At 37.5% G+C, this 13,448-nt stretch overlaps 1 pseudogene; it reads left to right on the top strand.

Moving 5' to 3' along the window:
* The first annotated feature begins 1,361 nt into the window (after positions 1-1,361).
* On the top strand, positions 1,362-5,052 carry LOC132486800 (dematin-like; annotated as a pseudogene).
* The last annotated feature ends 8,396 nt before the right edge of the window (positions 5,053-13,448 follow it).

Raw genomic sequence — 13,448 nt, 5'->3', positions numbered from 1 at the left:
TTACTTCTGGATAAAAGTTCAACTAAGTATTAAACAATCAGAACTCTCTGGCTAACCACTGATTATTCTGTGAATTATCTAGTTAAAACACAGTGTCTTAACGATTATACTTAATAATTGCACTGTTTATAATCTAAGTTGTTTATTATCTGAGGTTTAACACTCAGAGTTGATTAAATTGGGTAACTCCTCTCTTGGATGAGAGTAGTAAACTTCAGTGGGATGCTAACTACCTCTGAGAATTATGCTTAACTCAGAATTCCTTTGCCATAGGAGTAATTGATTTTAGGCTGGGTGAACTGTTTCTTAATATATATGCCCACAGGGAGAATGTTATTTTAATAAGATGCTTCTATAAGCCACACCCTACTTAAAACAGAAGGTTTCCCCTTTGTCTTCATAAGCAAAAACTGAAGGAGCCCTGTTTGTCCTTAAGTAAACAACTGGGAGGTAATGTAATACTGAGTCGGTGGTCTGCAAAGTATCTCTTTGCCAATTCAGCTATCCATGTTTTGCTTTTGTTTTTAACTATAGCTTTCCTAGAAAATACATCTATGTTTAACCTTATTGAATACCACTAATTTGACCTAAATCTGCTTGTACTGGTCTTTCAGCTGTTCTCTTGATTTCATGATCCACTGTTTTGCTCTGCTACCACTATGACACAACTAAAATAAAAGTATCCAAATAATTAGAAATTGTGGAGGGGAGGTAATAAAATAAACAATGTCATCTCAGAGATCAAGGTAAAAGATGGAGTCTTTAAAAAATATAAAATCATTGATTCATCTAAGCAGTCAAATTCTGATGCTGAGTCACAGACTTGACCCAATGGAGTATAAGCACTAAGGATTGCTCAAGACTATCAACTGAATTGTGGGGAAAACTGCTTATAAATCTATTTCTATTCATGTTTATATAGCCGTCCTTTAAAAATTTTAACTGTAGTGTATGTTTGCTAACTCAGAAAATTATATTAATATAATATATTATGTTAAATTTATTTATAAATACATAAGTGTTCATCTATTTGGGACTAAACTGCGTACATAATATTGTTAATGTTATATAATCAAATTTATCATTCATTGTTCTTACTATGTGGCATCTAGTTTACAAAACCCCACAGACAGCCTATTTTATGGGAATTTACATTCAATTCAAAAAACAGTTGCTTTAAACTTATCTAGTCGTGGCTGGTATTATAGTCCTTTAAAAGTCATTTCCAGAAACTTTAATCTCTCTCAAACTGCTGAGGATAACCTGGCTTATTTTATATGGTACACAAATAAACATTTTGTGCATTTATTTTAATGGCAGCTGGAAATATAGAGCTAGCACACAAACTAGCACACAAATCAATGGACAATCACATGCTGGGCACAAGGACTTGGCTGCCACCCCCCAGGACAAGGCCATCTTGGACATGGGGTGGCCTAACCTCACAATCTACAAGCCCCACTTTACCTTCCCTCATGGAACATGTGGAGCTGCCCAGAAGCCAGGAGCTCACTGTCACTCAAATCAACACCCCCCTACCATCTCCATCACCCTGGATGTGTGGGCAGAGAGTTGGTCTCCTGGAACCATCTCTCAGATTTTAGCCCCAAGAACCAGCCTCTACCATTTCCATCATCCCAAGACCACCTGCCCAGATTCCAACATCTACAAGAAGTTACTCATCTACAAACAGAGAGAGTTCATGGGAGGCAGCCCTCAGAGCAAGGCTTCATTGAGGAACTCATCGCTGAATCACCCAAGTTCCCTGTATCCCAGCCTCCTGACTCCAACCAGATGGCCAAGATCGAAACTGACTACTGGTCTGCCTCCCATGACTCTTCATTGTGGAGACAGAATGGAGGAAGCAGAAGGCATCTCAGGGACTTCCCTAGTGGTGCAGTGGTTAAGAATCCGCCTGCCAATGCAGGGGATGCGGGTTCGATCCCTGGTCTGGGAAGATCCCACAAGCCGTGGAGCAACTAAGCCTGTGCACCACGACTACTGAGACTGCACTCTAGAGCCTGCAAGCCACAACTACTGAGACCACACGCCACAACTACTGAAGCCCACACGCTTAGAGCCTATGCTCCACAAGAGAAGCCACTGCAAAGAGAAGCACACACACTGCAACAAACAGTAGCGCCCGCTCACCCCAACTAGAGAAAGCCCGTGCAGCAACAAAGACCCAATGCAGCCATAAATAAATAAATAAATAAATAAATAAATAAATTTTAAATAAATAAATAAATAAATAGGGTTTTTTTTTTTTTTTTTTTTTTTAAAAAGGCATCTCACAGGGAGGCAGACGAAGAGAAGGAAGAGGAGGGTGATGGTAACTCCAGAGAAGAAATGGCACTCAAGGAAGCATCAGAGAGAGAAATTCAGTAAGGTGATGTCCAACTTGGGAAAGATGGTCTTGAAAGAAGAGATGGAAAAGTCATTGCCTATCCAGAGAGAACCAGTCCCTACTGGACTGGACACTCTTTCATACTTCCTTACACCATGGAAAGTCTAATTGTTCTCTCTCTGCCTATGGCAGGACCACCCTGAACTTACTATACCTCTCAGACTTCAGCCCATGGGGAGTGAGAATGGAAGCTCACACCTTGGCGATCTGTCCCTATGAAATGCTGGTGGTGACCAGTAAGGGGCAAATGAAGTTGCCTCCAGGCTTGACAGGCATTTGTCAGACAAGGACTTCTCAAGGGTATTTTCCATGTCTTCTGCAGCCCTGGGGTTGTGGGACATGGACTTCCTTCCCCACAATGAGGGCACAGTCCTCTTTCTATCACCCCTGGTCCTCACTGGATGGGGCAAATCCAGCCTGGACTCAAGCACACACAGAGTAAATGTTTGTGACCTCTTCCTGTCTCCATCCCCACATGAAGGTTCCCAGAAGAAATTAAGGAAAAATAAATATGGCACCTAAGAGGTCAGACCTGTCAGCTGTCTTGAGCAATGGGTGGGTAGAACCCCCAGCCCTGGAAGGAGGAGGGTGAGAGTGGGAAGCAGCCAGGCAGGCAGGGAAAGCTCCAGGATCCCGTGTGTACCCAAGCACTCCTCCTCACTTCACCTTTTACAGCTCCCCCATCACCATGACCTCCAGCCTCTTTGACTCTAGCAAAAGCAGGCTCCAGCTCAGGGAGATCTCAAACAGGGTGGCCGCCCTGCCCTCTATCTAGTTCACCTCGTCCTCTACTTGTGACCCCCAAGCTTCAAAGACTCTTGCTCCAAACCTGTGGCTTCCCCTAAAACCTTGGCTTAGAGTGGAGATGTCACCAAAACAAAATCCTTGCCCACCATCAGCCTCCAGGCAAAGTCAGCTAGAACTCTACCTTCTAGTACCAGCCCAAATCCTGGGCAGAACCCAGGCCTTCAAACTCCCTTGGATGGGATCAAGAGGCCAGGCTACAGGAGCATTTCTGAATGTCCTGGCTACCAGGTCCTGTTCCTACCCATACCTAAAGAATGTAAGTTATTGGGGCACCACCCCCTTACACTGCATTTGTCACCTAACTCTCTGCCCTACCTTAATCATACTCCCAGCTTTTCCTCTTTACAAATACATATTTGTATATAATTTTTATATATAGATGTAAATAGGTATAGATCTGTCTATCTCTGGGTCTGGGTTTTATTGCCCAGATCCTGGGCACGATGCATGTGATAATGCTGGGGAGGGGGGACTCTGCTTGGAATTAAAGGTTCCATCGGGTAACCCCCCCCAAAAAAGATACATGTATATAAATATAATTACGTGAACATTCTATTATTGCCAATATTTAAGTGAAAGTACAATAAGACCCATTGAGAAAGGGTGGATTTGAAGTGTGTGTGTGTGTGTGTGTGTGTGTGTGTGTGAAGACAGAGAGACAGAGATAGGGAATCCAAGTATAAGTGATACTCAGAAAAGGCAAAAATATGAAGGTAGCTTTTTTCCTGCCTTCAGACTTTAACTGAAACATTAACTCGTCCTAAGTCTTGAGCCTGCTGACCTTTGGAATGGAACTATATATTCTCAGCTCTCCTGGGTCTCCAGCTGGCCGAATCACACTGCAGATCTTGGAACTCGCTAGCCTCCATAATCATGAGCCCGTTCCTCAATTCTTTATAATAAACATCTTTCTAGAAAGATAGATAAACAAAAATGTCAGAAACAGATGTTATATTGTGCCATTATGCGTGAATGCACACGCGAGTGTGCACACACACACACACACACACACACACACACATTCTGTTTCTCTACAGTACCCCAACTGTTATATAAGAGGACTGAGGACAATATCTCCATTCTAACATGAGGACCAAGAGATCAGTTCATGCTTCATATGTTATCCGGTGATGGAAACAACATAAAAAGAATAGTTATCTCCCAGCATAACGATGCATTTGATAACACCTGCATGTTTTTATAACTTGCTTACCTGAAAAAAAGTTATTATTAAGGTTAGCCAAAAGTTAAGTGAGTCTTATTAATAATTGTATTTTTAATTTTCTCCTCATCAAATGATTTATTTTCATGTGCTTCTAATCGTGAGAGCACATTTTAATATAGCTATAGAGTGTAGCCCTAAAGAGATGGCCCATTTACCATTGTGCAGTAATATAAAAGCAATGGCAGCTAGTCATACAGGTGTTTTCAATTTCCCTCGTACATGGTATACAGCCCTTGGTTCAGTGGATAATCCAACTGTAAACAGTGACTCATTGTTAACAACTCTGGGAAATAGGATTAACAATTTCTAATTTCAAAGTAAACCTATTTCATTTTTGTCCTGCAAATAAAAACAATGCGTTCAGAGATTTAGCTTTTCATATTTCAGAGCTTCCCAGAAACAAAACTGTTGGAAACAAATTTTTTATTGTACCGATGCCATTATTGGAAACCACTGAGTATATGTTCTTAATAGCTTTTTAACAGTTTGGTACCAAAATAATAATGATGATGACGATGATGATGATGATGACAATGACGACGATGACGACGATGATGATGATAGTAATAATAAAAATAAATTGAAGTTCAATCAGATGAAACTTAAAATTTGAATTGAAAAAAATTTAATTGAATATCTGAAAACTAAAAATCTTTTAAGTATCTACTACTCAATGTAATCAGGAGAAAAATAAAAAGCTTACTTAATATTAGAAAGCTTTGTTTCCAAAACGGAAGTTTTAGGTGAAATTTTAGGAATCCGGTGTGCCTTAGAACACAGTTAAATTGAATCAATAATCTTGTAATTTTTGTGACTTGTTTATTGTACCATTCTAAAACCTATTTTCCTCTACCTTATCTGTGAATTCCTTTAGTAGAATATTGCCTCAATTGAAATCTCTACCTCTACACTGAGTTATAGACTCTTCTCAACTCCCTATTCCAAAGAATAGAGGATGGTGGCTTTATTCTGCTTTTAGAATACAAAAGTGTCACTGTGTAAGGCCATAGGGTCTCTGTCAATAACACTCATGCCTGGCTTTTAAAAAATGTTCATGCTTGAACCCTACACTCAGGGATTTCTCTAATTGGTTTGAAACTTCTAATCTGTGTTTTTTAAGCTCTCCAGATATTTACATATTATACAGTTATAGTGGGAAACACTAGCCTGGATTAACCAAGGAAGGGTTACTCCAAAAGGAAGCGTGAGGCTTTGTAACTGGGAATTAGACCCACAATATTTATTGTCCAAGTTTGTAGCAAGAAAATTGTACTGAATCCAAAGGGCGAATGAGATCAATCAAGAGACAGAATAAAGTTAGTGGACAGGAAAGTCAATATTGCAGGCTGGAGGAATTTTGTGGAACAGTTTTTATAACTTGTGATCATTAGCAGAAAGTAGGTTCAGGAGATAACTTGAATAACCCATTCCAAGGTGAAAAAACTAAGACTAAATATCTTCCTATCTCCTTCTGTGTGAAACTTGACTACCTGTCTAGCCAAAGAAATTATACTATGCTAACAGTACAAGTTACATTTTTTCCATTGAAGTCATTAATCATCGACCAACTTGTTCACATCATTCTGAGATGGGTAAATAACTCTCTAATGTGAGATTAGAGAAGGTCTGTGTCATCTATAAGTTTATGGTAGAGAGAAGTTAAAAATCAGAGCTCCACGTCCATGACTGACCAATTCTACTCACCTTTAAAATCCCACTCACCTTACAAATTTGTAAAGTATTTTTATATATCTGTACTCTCGATGGATTTTGGAAGCCACTAGAATTCATTCATTTATCAGTCTTTTAGTCTGTAATAGCTATATTTGGTAGGTACTATGCAAGGCACTCGACACTCAGAAAAAGATATAATCCTTGTCCTCAGAGATCTGACATTCTCATAAACTAGATAAAAGTTCTGCAGCTATTAAAATATATTTACAATACTGCATAATTAGTGATATGTTGGAAGATAAGACCAAGGTGCATGGAGGGCAGGCACAAAAGAATTTAACAACTGTGGTTGAGAGTGGATTGCTGAAGACCATCAAAATGCTTTTGAAAGGAGATTATATTTATAGTAGTTCTTGAAGCAAAGAAGAAGAGGGTTAAGTCCCTATAATGCAAAGCCACAAAAAACTCAAAGAACATCATTATGGTATGGTCCAAAGAGGAGCTGCATGTAGGGAATGACGTGGGGAAAATAGGACAAGACTAAAAGATGGCCTTTTCTTTTATACCCAAAATAGTTTGAATTCTATCTTGAAGGTAATGGAAAACAATTTGAAGATATCACACAAGAGTGTGAACAGTCAGATATTTAAGAATTAAAAGAAGCTAAATGAGAGGCAGAAACATTAGCTATAAGACTATTAAAATAATAACAGTTGAAAATTATGCTGGACAGAGCTAAGATAGCTAAGATAGAGTCCGTAAGTGCAGAAAGAACAGAATTCATTGAAGAGGTATTTAGGAATTGACAGGATTTAGTGAACAGTAGGAAAGAGGATGGCTGGAACAATATAGAATGACTCCCAATTTTTAGCTTATAAAACCAAGTCAAACTGAAGTGCCATTTACTAATGGGATAAAATGAAACAACTGATTTAGGACACAGAAGGCTGAGGTGCCACTGAGCAGCCAACAGGAGCTATCTTAGAACTGTTGGAGATATGCCATGATGCCTGCAAGTGAGTTGTGCTTCAAATCAGGATTGTGGAGTTATCAATTTAAACTATTTCTTTGTTATAGCCATGGGTCTTCTCAGAAACACAGTTCCCAGTTTCTCCTTTCTGATACAGGGGAGACCATAGAAACAGTTGTTGTCAATATTGAGGTGACAGAAAATCTGGGAGAATTCACACATTTGTCACCTAATATGTTTTTAAGATAGTAGGGCTTTGGATAAAACCATGAAAAACACTGAAACATGGAATATGTGGAGGATATAGGTACAAAAAGGAGGCTAAGAAAGCTCAGAAAAATAGAAGGAAAACAAAGAAGCCAAGAAAGGAAAGCATTTCAATGAGAAGAAAAATTAAATAGTCAATCCTACTATCTAACACCACTCAGAAATTAATTATATGAGAACCATAAATAATTCATTCAATTTTGCAATTAGAAGTTTTGGGCAACTTTGGCAAAAGTAGTTTTGTTGATTTCCAGGACACAGAAAGAAATTGAGTTATTTCAGTAAGCTACATATAAGAGGCATGCATATGAAGTAGAGATATTGTTTCTCTACTTCTTTGGTTGTTAATGGACAGAACGATATGATGTAATGCCTGCAATAATATACGAGACTGAGTTCTGGATTTATTAATTGTGTTTGGTTGCAGAGGTGAAAGTTTGCTGAATGGAGTCAGTATAGTAAGAAACATTCAAGTTATGAGATCCAATCATGATGCTTGATGAAGTGCCTGAGGAAATGGGGATGATGTGGGACCCATGGCAAAGTAGGAAGGATATTTTTTAAGAAAAAAATGACTGCTTCTTATGAGAAGAGAGGAAAAAAGGCTAGAGTATATACAGATATTTTGTAGGTGAAAGGCTGAGAAACTAGAAGAATCCTCCTAGTCTAATCTACTCTGTTTTCACCATTAATTCCAAGGCACAGTCTACTTCTGGGAGTCAAAGAATAGGAGTAGCTTAGGGAATCTGAGAAGGGTTGTGGGAGCTTAGAATAATAATGCATGGAAGAGAGACTGATGAAAAGCTTAAAAGATTTCCAGGAAGATTTAAGTACCCAATTGAAGCTAGAAGCTGTAAATCTACTTTCTCCAATACCCCCATAGTTATGTGATTTCCTTTACCAGTGTTCAGTTGCCTGGACATAGTAAACAGAGAATCCAGGTTGCCAACTGTGCCTCGAAGTGCAGCTAGAGAGAAAGACGTGGAGACAAAACTGTTGAAATTATCGGAGGGAGAAGGACTGAGAGAAAGTTTCAAGATTAAATGCAGAGGAAAATGAAATCAGGATGGAGAAATAGAAAGCTGAAGAATCAAGGAACTAAAAGTTATCTTAAATTTAATGCATGGATATAGTGAAAAAAAGGGATTGAAAGTTGGAAAGGTATATTCAGTAAGTAGACTGTTGTAACTTACTGTTGCATAATACAGCAATTATTTTGTTTTGTACCTTCATCTTCTACTACCATGCCTGGCACTCAGTAAATGTTTGTCAAATTAAACTTATTCTGAGAAAAATAGAAAAAAATTTTTTTTAAAAATTGAGAGATGAACCATACAGTGTTCTATGTTGTAAAATACTTTCCTCATAGAGACAGAACATAAAGGGCCTATATCCAAGTTAGTAAACTACTAAAAGCAATAGCAAGCGCTAAGCCTTCAATTTCAAGTTAAAACTCGGAGGATGTGATTCAAATACCCTGACCTTAGATTAGTAAATTCTAATTTTAAAACTAGATGAGTCATCCTGTTTATAGTATATTTTAAGTAAAGACTGCATCCCATGAAGAAGAGAACCCCTATTAGAGCCTAAAACTAACACAGAGCAAATACAGCAAATTATACACAATTTTTGTTGTTGGCTTTTTTCCACAGAAAAGTAAATCAGTTACCGGAATTTGACTTCACTCCACTGAAGAAACTGATCCTAGGGATATATATATTGACAATCACTTGTAAGAATTTCTACTATTCTCATTCTAGAGGAAAAAAGTCCTTAGATATCACTAACCCAAGCGCTTCATTATACAGTACAAAGAGTAAGTCCTGTAAAGGTTATGTGTTTTCAACAGCACATGGAGAGTAAGCCGCTGCACTGTAACCAGGATCAAACTCTTCCACTATAGTGAGAATCACTGGAATAGTAAAGAATCTCCCTACCTTATCTATGTAAGTGTGTATATCAGGGAAACTGAGTAAAGTAGCCATGATTTCAATAAAAGGGATTTCTTTCCATCTACCCTTTACCAAAGTACTATGGGCTACAAATCCTTCTTGTACATTCTTTGTGTGTGTGGCAAATGAGCAACAGAAAAGTTCAAATAGGCCATAATACACACACACATGTATGCACACATATACAAACAGTTACAGAGACAGGGAGACAAATCAGAGAAGAGTGACAAAGAGAGGAAGAAGATATGATGAAAATGTATCATTTAGAAATGGAAGTTTCTCTCCTTGGATAATTAGAAACAGGCCATATTCACCTACCTTTTTAAAAAATCCCTTATGTGTTTTACTAAAATGGTAATTAGCTGTATTTTCCATTTTGGTTGAGACATATTGTATATTATTTGCAGTGTAGTTCTGGTCTCAAGAGGGAAATAGATAATCAGGAGAATATTTTTCAATGTCTCCTCTCTGTAAAGATTTACTGAGTTGTCTCTAATATACACTGACAGCTTCTGCATTAAAATTAGAGGAAAGTAGACATCAATATTGTCAAGCTAAAAAAAAAAAAACCAACAACTCTCTCCTTTCATTTTCATTCTACTAAAATAAATCAGGTCCGTATCTTTTAATATTTTATTAGAATTGTTCATTTCTGAAGGTCAAGAGCAAAAGGACTTTTCAAAGTTTAAAAAAGATTCAAAAACAGTGGCTGCTAATTGATAGTCTCCAGACACCAACAGAAGGCTGGACTAGCAGCTTAAAAGCCATATTAATTTCCTTGTTGAAGCTGCTGGTGTTACTTACCAATGTAACTTAACTTAGGTATATCCTATATTAGAGTTATTTGTTTGCAAACAACAGAAACCTATTCTAGATAACTTAAATAAAGAGAAATTTATTAGAAGGATATCAGGGTGTTACTAAATGCATAGAGTTCTAATCCTGGAAAAACCAGGATTAGAAACAAAGCAAGAACCCACTGGAACTGCTTTGCTGAAAGGGAAAAACTGCTGAAATAATTGAGCTCTAGCTATTTCTTCCATCCTGTTTCATTCCACTGGAGATTTAGAATTCTAGAAGACAGAATCTATTTGGATAAACTTAGGTTTCACACGTACCCCTTGATTGTACCTGAGTAGTGAGATGTGGGGACCCCTTGAGCTTCAGCAAGTCAGAAAGACTACATACAACAGAAGAGAGATCAGTTTTCATGAGAAAATCAGGGTATTGATAAGAAATAGAAATTGATGCTGGGCAGTCAAAATATAAAAACTGCCCACCTCAAGGCAACAGTCTTAGTGTTAATTTTGAAGTTAACAAAAAATATATTATTATTACTATTATTGTTGTAGTTGTTATTGTTACTATTACTATTCTAAGTGCTACATTTTGCAAATATGCCTGTTAACATATAAGAAAATGTATACATTATTAAAATGCCCCAGTATCTAAACAGCATAGGATACACTGAAAATCTGGGACAAGTGCCCCCCTCAAGTGATAGTGTTTATGAATATCTTTGCTTCCTAGAAGCAGTCTGAGTGCCTGTGGGACCAACAGTCTGTTTATTTTTTCTAGAGTCACAAATCAAGCTTTATTTTTATAGTCTGGTGAGTCAGCATAAGTACAAAGTGGAGAGAGCCATTCAGTCTTGCCCCAAGGAAGAGAAAAGGAATCACCTCAGAAATTATTTAATTCATGTTTCAAACTCATATATATACCCTGAAAATCATTTCTGACTGCATGAACACATGAGAGAAATTTGCATAAGATAGTTCTGATCTGACAATCATAAACATTAAACCCTAATAACACGTAATGCTGCAGAAGTTTCATATATCTGCATTCATAAAGCACTATCTGTTCAGAGCAAAAATAAGCCACCAAAAGAAGATTCAAATGGCTTCAGTTTAATGTGATGACTAATAAAACAATGCTTAACACTAAGTAAAACTCTAAATTCTGTATCAGTGGTTCCAACAACTTCTATATTTCCTGAATTAATAATTACCTAAATGCAAAGAAATCTTACATAATATGAGCATTTTCTTTTATGTGTATTGTGTGTTGTTTAAGAAATATATTCTTATATAGTGAAAAATCAATGAACAAGTTTAAATAATTCCAAAAAATTTTTAGTCATTTTATGTATGAACTGAGATGGTATTTTAATACAATATCTAAAGCATGTTACATAGAGTTATGAGACATACGTCTTAGAAGGCAATTGAGAAGCATTTTAGTCCAAACTTTATTTCATGAGATTATCAATGCTCTAATAATGAATATTGCATAATTAAGACAAGTCAACACAGTAAATAGGATTGGGTCTGGACAATATCTAGCACGCTCCTGAATATCAGAAATATATGGCTCAAAAAAATGATATGAAAGCTAATACACTGTCTACCTTTGACATTTAACTTCTTCGGAGCCAGAAAAAAAAAATTGTCACCTTGAACATGAACTCTTGCCCTTATTTTCCATAGTCTCTAATTTTCAAACCTTTAATGGAAAATGTACTGCTGTATATTGGGTCTCAAATACTTTACTGACAGTCCTCTTCTTCCTTCCTCAGTATTACCATAGGTCTTCATGGAGAGCAAACAAGTGGCTCAGCACTAGAATATATCAAATGGTTTCCCAGAGAAATCATGGCAACATATTCTCACAAACTGGCGTTGCTGTATGAGAGGTTTTCATAAAGCATTATCTTAAAATAGATAAATTTATATAGAGCAAATCATATGTTTATTCTATTTTGTTGACAAAACACACTCCGTCCACACACACACACCGAATCAGACTTTCAAGATTAGAAGAAAGTGAGCAGATAAAATAGAATGTTGTTTCCTAAATACAGAAAGATTATTTTATGTAGGGGAATATTAATTTTTAATGCACATATTATTTATGCATCAAAAAAGTATGACTGGAACATCAACTGCCTTATTTCCCAGATATGTGCATTACAAACAAGTTAAAGGTTTATTGTTGGTTGGTTTGGTTTGGTTTGAATTTTGGTTTTGGTTTTGGTTTTGGGTTTGGTTTGCTTTGTTTTTTTCAAAAGCCTATTTTAGAGTGCTAATAATTTTTGAATATAGATGAAGGTAACATATATATTCATTATACTACTCCTGGAATATTTCTATGTATTAGAAAACTTATAGTATTAGTTACTTCATGCCTCTACGCATTTTGCATACATTGTCCTTCCCTACCTGCTCCACCCATCTAATTCTAATCATCTTCAAGCTCAAACATCACTTCCTCAGCCAGGTGACCTGTCCACACAAAGCCAGGCACTCTCCCAACTGTAACTGAACTATATATGGTACCCAGACAATGATATCTGTTGTATTCCTCTATACTTGTCAAGGCCAAATCTTCCACTTTCAAGGGTACCAACTGCAAATATGCATTAAAATAACATGGAGAGGGCTTCCCTGGTGGCACAGTGGTTGAGAGTCCGCCTGCCGATGCAGGGGACACGGGTTCGTGCCCCAGTCCGGGAAGATCCCACATGCCGTGGAGCGGCTGGGCCCGTGAGCCATGGCCGCTGAGCCTGCGCGTCCGGAGCCTGTGCTCCGCAACGGGGAGAGGCCACAGCAGTGAGAGGCCCGCGTACCGCAAAAAAAAAAAAAAAAAAAATAACATGGAGAAAATTATTTTAAGGTGCTGATATAATTCCCTGCCAAGACTTACTGAGGGAAAAGAATCTGTATTTTTTAAAAGTCCTTGAGCCCAGTGCTCAACTATAGTTAAGAGTAACTGCACTAAACTGGAAACTCCTCAATGTCAAAGAGCTTTTCACTTATTTGCTTACAAGTTGTTGTTGATTCAAACACATGGTAGACACAGAGCAATGTTTAGGGAAGCATATAATGTAGTCACAAATATCAATCAATGAAGATGATGAAGACAGAAATATATAGAGAAGTACAGGTTGAGCTAGAAGATCAGTCAGGATTCAATCAACAATGCACGGAGGCCTGTATTCACCTGATCTTCACATAAGGCTTGGCTGAAGAGACAAGAATAATGGAGGATCATCAGTTCTAGCAGCACAGACTGCTTCCTGTATTCAGGCATAAATCTATATTAACAAAGAGGAAATACTTCCTGCAGAGGGGATCACAGCTTCTA

The sequence above is a fragment of the Mesoplodon densirostris genome, chromosome 3, assembly GCF_025265405.1.
Source record: "Mesoplodon densirostris isolate mMesDen1 chromosome 3, mMesDen1 primary haplotype, whole genome shotgun sequence".
Lineage (NCBI taxonomy): Eukaryota > Metazoa > Chordata > Mammalia > Artiodactyla > Ziphiidae > Mesoplodon > Mesoplodon densirostris.
The sequence above is the reverse complement of the archived record's forward strand: the minus strand, read 5'-3'. Positions and strand labels throughout refer to the sequence as shown.